Genomic DNA, 6,593 nt, shown 5'->3' on the forward strand with positions numbered 1-6,593 from the left:
ACCGATGCCCTGATGAAGTTCTTAACCATGATTATCACCATAGGATCCTAGGGAACGAATTGGAATCATAGTCCTCCAAAGTCCAAACCAAGAGAAAACCCCTTCTCTTTGTCATAAAACATTTTTTAACAACATTACACCTTCAACCAAAAGACTAAATATGTAGGTACCTTCGACAGTTTGCCTCCTCCTTGTCTACTACAAACCTAACTATCATTAAAGATCTTTATTTTTGAGCGCTAGGTTCAATCAAAAAACCCAGAGATTGGCTAATAATGGGTTTGTAGATCCAAAAGACCTAAAGTGGTCTTTAATCTACCAAAAATTAAATCAGTGGGATGGGATATTTTCATTTTGCATCTTCAACTTGATTTTCAGTTCCTAATGTTGCTTACTATTGCTAGCACAACCACATGTCTTTTATTGCCAGAATCTGCTTCAATCCCTGAGCCCTCTGTGGACAATTATTTGTGCTAGACAAAAGGTCAAAAAAATTATTAGTTTATCTAAATGATTTCATCATTCCTCTCCTTAAACAAAACCTCAGGCGCAAAACATTTATCCCCCTTTAAATGTCATCTAGCAACTTTTTTTTGAAAATTGTCAGTTGTCTACTACTTTTTGACCTTCTTCCACCTACCACTCTCCGAACCAAGGGTCTTGGTCAAAGCCAAGGATCTACATTGGAATCTCCCCATTTAAGCCCCCTATGAAAAATTAAACCCTTTCTTCAAACATATCTAGTCCTTGACCAAAAATGATGGGCCGGGTAAGAGGTTTTCTCCGTCACATTGAAACCTTTCAGCCCATATGTACTCCTCAATTTAGACAAGTCAACATTCCCTCCGAGACTTGAAACCATGTTAACCCCCATCTTCATCTCTAAACAAGCAGAGTTGTAGCTAACTCCGTCTAAAACAGATGATGGGGAAAACACCGACAACTAACTTTGATACAAAGAACTACAACAAGTAGGAAAATTGATGGAAAAGCCATCAACAAGATTGGTGAGCAAAACAAAACATCTATGGAATAACCAGAGAACAAAGTGGAGGGTTTTTTGACAAAAACTTTTTTTTATGTGTATGAAAACCACTCATTTTTTTCTTCATACTAGTAACTAGTGACAAGTCTGCTATGTATGGATTTATCACGTATAACAGAATGGTTCAGAACACAGAATTCATCATCTTTGGAAACCTCAATGATGATCCAAAATCTTGCCCCATCTACCACTCTGAACATTACCCCTATATGAACCCTTATTCACATAAATGCATGAATAATCAAATTTCTTTAGTTCAATCTCATCCTCGATCATCACCATGCCCTGAGAGAAGTAAAAATTCAACGATCTTTGAAAACAAAGTGGAGGAACGTATGATCGGTGGTGTACCATACATTCTCATAAAATTTGAGCCCAATCAACTTCATCATTCCAAACTCTAGACACCAATTTTTTATCCAGAATCTAGAGAATTCAATCAACAAGGATACCAGATCCGCTAAAAACTTAATACTCAAGGCCAGGATTATCGACAATGAAACTATAATCATAGAGCTCAATGAAGTGAGGTGTACTCCCATGACAGAGCTGGTAAAGCCCTTAAACAGCTCTAAGAATCCAAACCAGCTCAGATTCACAGAATGGAAGGCACGCAAGAAGCTTTATTCCAATGCTCCTATCCACCCAGGAAAATTTAGTGGTTACTCTACAGTTTTTTTAGGGCAGCAATAGGAAATCACCGACCGTACAGGCCTAAATTGCAATGGACTTCATAGAACCTTAATGGATTGCTTATTCAAAAAAGAAGTAACAACATGCTCCATTCCTATCCTTCTACAAAGCCTTTGTTTTTCCCTATTGGCATAAACAATAAAAAATTAAAGAATTTCCCTCTAGAAGTAGTCTTGATCTTTGTTATTTTAGTTCTGCATGAGAGAAGATATACCTGAAAGCCCACCACTAAAAGTTCACTTGGTCTAATAACCAAGAAAATCCCTTGCAAGCTGGATAGATATTTGGTGACTTCTAGCTAGGAGTCTCATTTTATAAAATACAAAGTCTAGTGCAACATCTTCCTTAGTCAACATTAGATCGCGTTCTGCATTTGTTTGAATGTTGTGACACTAACACAAATCTTATTCCACTTAGGCTAGAGTTCACATTGTTCAAAGATCCAAAATGTGTGGATAAAATCTAGGAGCGGTTGAAGTGCAATGGCATGGCCCAATAAGGTTTTTGGAGAAAACTAAAGAACCATGAAAGAGTGAAACAAGGACACTTTTAGCAGAGTGGACAAGAAAGTGGGGTTGCATGTTGGGGAAATTAATATCATTGACAGAAAAGAAGGATATGGGGACTTCTCAGGCACAGATATTAGGTGAAGGGTAGAGGTAGAAATCAATGAAGATGGAGGAGATGAGCTGGAAGAACAAGTTGAAGCGTGAGGTGGCTCATGGATGATAAGAATAATAGATTTTTCACCTCTTTGCCAATACTTAAGAGGGGAGGAGAATAATGACTCATCTCATGCTCAACTAATAATGGAATTAGTAACAGAACAGAATTAGGATATGATTCAGGTTCTCTTTGTGAGCTATTATATTCATTGTGTCCTCGAAAATCTACCCTTGATGATGTCATTTTTTGTCAGTTGAGCTTGGATCAAAGCCAATGATTCAAGACGAACTCAGACGAGGAGAAAATCTTAACCTATGTAGGAGACTTGGATGGATATAGAGATCTCGATATGGATGGCTATCTAATGGATTTAAAAAAAAAAAAAATTGTTCGCAAAAATCGTAGGTGCTCCTTTTTTATATTGGAGAAACAACTTGACCTTTATCACTCATTAAAAAACATTCAAATCTGTCAATAAAAATTGTCGGATTTGTTTGATTGGACATTTGAGTATACAAGATAATAACCAAGTCTCTAGCTACTAGTATAGAACGGTTGATGAATTTAGTGCTTTATTCCAAGGAATATTTTTTGGGAGACAAATACCATGCGGAGTTTAATAGCAAACCAGGGCACATTATGCACTAACTCGAAATTAATGACGAGATCCCTAAGATTCTTGGTAAAGAACTTATGACCACGTTAGATGGATTATTCCGGATTACATGCTCCAAAGGATGGATTCAAGGCTAAATGAAGGAGATGAATAAAGTTGTATCTACATCTTTTCTCTCTATTTATTTTTCATTTGTTTTTTATAAACAAAATTTTATTGATAAGGGGACAAGATGTCCACAAAGAGAAAACAAAGAAAAAAAAGAACAACAAAAACAAACAAAACAAAACCCAAACAAAATCACCCACTACAGATTAACACCCACTAAACAGAAAATCCTCAAACTGAAACCCCTAAACTCTTAGAATTGCTTACACCAATAAAACAACAAACCCACAATACTAAAGGTGATTACCAGGATAGTAAGCTCATTTCCTTCAAAAAAGTGCCTACTCCTTTCTTTCCATAAACCCCAACAGATAGTAGGTGGGACAAAATTCCAAAGAATCTTCTCCTTGCCAACAAAGTCTACGGACCTCCAAGAATTGAGAAGCACAAGAACTGAATGAGGGGCGGGCAAACCAAGAAACATTAAATAGGTATAAGAAATAGGACCAAACTTGATGAGCCACTTCACAATGAATAAGGAGGTGGCTAATGGATTCTCCATTAGACTTTCAAATAGTGCAAAATTATGCAACCGAGACACCCCTCGCCCTAAGATGGTCCTAAGTAAGAAGTTTGTCTAGGGCCGCAAGCCACAAGAAGAAATCTATTTTTGAAGGAAGACCAACAAAAGGGCCCTCAACCACACCAAGAAACTCAAAGAAAGATTTGACACTGAAGATCCTGTTTGAATTACCGACCAAAGTCTAAGAAACCTCCGACAGAGTGGAAGAGTCAATAGAAGGTAAAACGCCAATAAGGAATGAAACTATTGAAATCTCTAAGTCATTGAAGTTACTTCTGAAACCGTAGTCCCAAGACACAACCTAACCCGAGAGCAGCAGAAAGGAAGAGACAAGCGTCCTTTTCTTAGCAAACAGGGATAAAAGCCCAAGAAAACTGATCTAGAGAGGGGATTCACCACACACCAATCTTCCCAAAAACGACTGGATTTTAATTGACATTCTTAAAAGCTCAAGATGGCTTCATCAAGGCGAACTACTTCACAATATTTAATGGTGTTACAAATGCATTAAGCATGATGACTCCCCGAACAATAGATATTAAGCTTATTAAGAGATAAAACAAAACATCGGTGAGTGATTTCCAGACATCACCCACCTTAAGTTTGAGGATGATACTATTTTCCTTAGTGGGACCTCTTTTATGGAGCTTGAGAATTAGGTGGATCCTCTTATATTTCAAGGCAAACTTGGGGCTACAAGTTAATTGGGCAAAAACCAGTCACTGGAATGGGGTGGTTGGAGAATATGAGGTGTTGCCAGATACTAAGAGGTGAAGAAATAATCATCTTCGAATGCCATACCTCAATCTTCCATTGAGGGCAGGTTATTAGTCCAAGTCTATTTGGAACCAATTATTGGAGAGCTTCAACATAAAATTGACTACTTGAAAATGGTCTAATCTTTCCAAAGGGAATAAAATCTATCTTATAAAAAGCACCTTGTAACTTGGCAAAAAGAATAGTCATTGGAATGTGCGAGGGGAAGAATATGAGGTGCCTAGCAGATGCTCAGGGGTGCGGACTGGGTCATCTCCCAATTTCATTCCTCGATTTTCCATTGGGGGGCGAGTTATAAGTTCAAACCTATCTGAGATTTAATGGTGGAGAGCTTCAACAAAAAATTGGCTACTTGGAAACAGTCATATCTTTCCAAAGGGAGTAAAATTTATCTTATCAAAAGCATCTTTTCAAACTAAAATTGGCTTCCAGTTTGATCAAGTGAGTAAAATTTATCGATTAGGGAGAGTCAAGAAGTGGTCCCCTAATGGTTGAATGTTAGTCTGATCCTTCTAATGTGCACTTTCATCTTCAATACGTTAAATAGCGGTGATTTGATAGCTAATTTTCCAGTCAAAAAGGTGCGAAAAGAGACAACCCATTCGCACAAAAATGGCAATCTTCATCTGGACTTTTTTTTTTTTTTTTTTTTTGTAAGTTAAAATTTTTATTAGAGAGAAAGATGACCCCTAAAGTACAAGAACTTATGAAAAGAAGAAAAACAACATAGCTCTCTAATTTGCCTCCAAATTACAAACAAGCTCCCATCTAACAACAAAAACCTCTTCATTTAGGCATTTATGCTTGACAAAGGATAGACTACCTAAGAAGTATGGGATATTAATCGAAGTATTAGTGGACCGTTTGCTTATCCATTGTTTCCTATTTAAAGAATACTTTATTTAAATCTCTCAAGTTATACGGGTGATGGTGACACCTAAGAGTGCATCCGACTTAATTACAGATTGGAATACAAAATCCTTCTCCTCCCATGGCCAATTTGTGCAGCAGTCGGCTCCCTTCACTAATACCCGAGCCTTTCGAAAGAGCGAGCACAATAGCCAAACCTAAAAATCTTAGATAATAAAGAAAATAATGTGAAGGCCATTGTTATGAAGTTGAATATCCTTTTTTTATTCTTATTTTGGATAAGTTTCAAGGAGGGAGATTATATCCATATTTTAATTTATTTATTTCCATTTTCTTGATGGGTTTTCTCCCTCTTTATTCCTGTGGGTTTCTTATAGAGTGTTAGAAGCTCTATCTACAGCCCTATTTCACGAGTTTCGTTCCAAGAAGAATTTTATATGTTTGAAAATTATATGTATGAAACCATTATCACCTCACATAGAAGAATGGAAATCTAGAGAGAGAGAGAAGAGGATGCGTACCTTAAATTATTGGAGTCGGTAAAGGGGCGTGCGAATGGAGTGGTTGGATTCGTCGGACGGATCTCTTCGATTTGAAGTTCAAAATTAGGGTTTCTATGTAATAAAGATTAACCTCACAGTCCCACCGATTTGGGCCTTTTGAGGAGGAATATTTTTAGTTGAAGGTAGGGCCGTAGGGCGGTAATGGGTCGGGTCTATGGTTTCACGGCTCGTCTCGTCTCGTCTCGGCTGGAGGCCGAGTTGTCTCGGTCGAGCCAAATCGTCCTGGGACTTAAATCATTGAACTCCATTTTTATTTTTTTTTCAAAAGAAAAATCAAAAGCAGGTTTTAACCACTTCTCGCTTTTGTCTATTTTTATCTTCCCTCTTTTATAGATGGAGGGAATCAAAGGCATTTGTCAAACAATAATTTGAGATGGGATATGCTTTTGAATACTAAGAGCAACTCCAACACACTCAAGCTAGGCATCCCTTCCCAATTGTTGTTTTGTTGAGTCAAAGCCTCAAGAAAGGCTCCAATGCATTTTGCATTTGGCGAGCCATTTTGAAATTTTTTGGAGTGGAGAAAAAGGAAGAGGCAAAAGAAGGGAGCCGGATTCTCTCTCTCTCTACCTGGTGCTTATAAACAACAATAATAGTTGGGAATCATTTTACTGTAGTTGAATTGTGTGTAGAATTAAAATAAAAATAAAAAACATTAACATATTTGTGGAG

At 37.4% G+C, this 6,593-nt stretch overlaps 1 protein-coding gene across 2 annotated transcripts in view; it reads right to left on the bottom strand.

Moving 5' to 3' along the window:
- Positions 1-6,040, bottom strand: part of LOC147388136 (eukaryotic initiation factor 4A-3-like) — a 32,615-nt gene extending 26,575 nt beyond the window's left edge. Inside the window, exon 1 of one of the 2 annotated variants that reach the window (XM_086421347.1) lies at positions 5,880-6,040. The gene's annotated coding sequence lies outside the window, so the exon portion shown is untranslated. The remainder of the gene's footprint in view (positions 1-5,879) is intronic. The other variant, XM_086421346.1, reaches the window with a different exon arrangement.
- Between the last annotated feature and the right edge of the window lie 553 nt (positions 6,041-6,593).

Source organism: Akebia trifoliata, chromosome 13, assembly GCF_017979445.1.
Source record: "Akebia trifoliata isolate Shusen 1 chromosome 13, ASM1797944v1, whole genome shotgun sequence".
NCBI lineage: Eukaryota > Viridiplantae > Streptophyta > Magnoliopsida > Ranunculales > Lardizabalaceae > Akebia > Akebia trifoliata.